Below are 533 nucleotides of genomic sequence, written 5' to 3'. Positions count from 1 at the left end.
TCTTATTGGTTGCCCTTTGTAGGTAACGTTTTCATTTTTCCCATGCTGCTTTCAGAATTCTTCCTCTGTCTTTGGTTTTCATGAGTTTGATGATGATATGTCTTGGTGATTTTCTTTTGGGGTCTATCCTGTTTGCAGTTCATTGGACTTCTTGAATGGATGCATTCTCATCTTTCACCATACCAGGGAAATTCTCTTCCAACAAATCTTGACAATTTTCTCTCTGGTTTTGTCTATTCCTGTTCTGGAATTCTGATTGCATGTAGGTTATTCCGTTTGATGGTATCCCACATGAATCTTAGGCTTTCTTCATTTTGTTTTGATCTTTTTCCTCATTGATCCCTTTCCAACGAAGTATTGAGGTATTTGTCTTCAATCTCATTAATTCTGTCTTCCATTGATTCAATTCTACTCTTTTGCCCTTTCAATGTTGTAAAAACTGCGAGGAGGCCACATGTTCTGACCTCCTCTAATCTCACAAGAGGAAGACAGCAGTAACCCAAGGCCTATTACTGCAAGGCCAAACATGCTGC

This window comes from Orycteropus afer, unplaced genomic scaffold (genome assembly GCF_000298275.1).
Source record: "Orycteropus afer afer isolate SDZICR_OR568_19922 unplaced genomic scaffold, OryAfe1.0 scaffold08921, whole genome shotgun sequence".
In the NCBI taxonomy this organism is placed as follows: Eukaryota; Metazoa; Chordata; class Mammalia; order Tubulidentata; family Orycteropodidae; genus Orycteropus; species Orycteropus afer.
Note: the sequence above shows the minus strand (reverse complement) of the source record.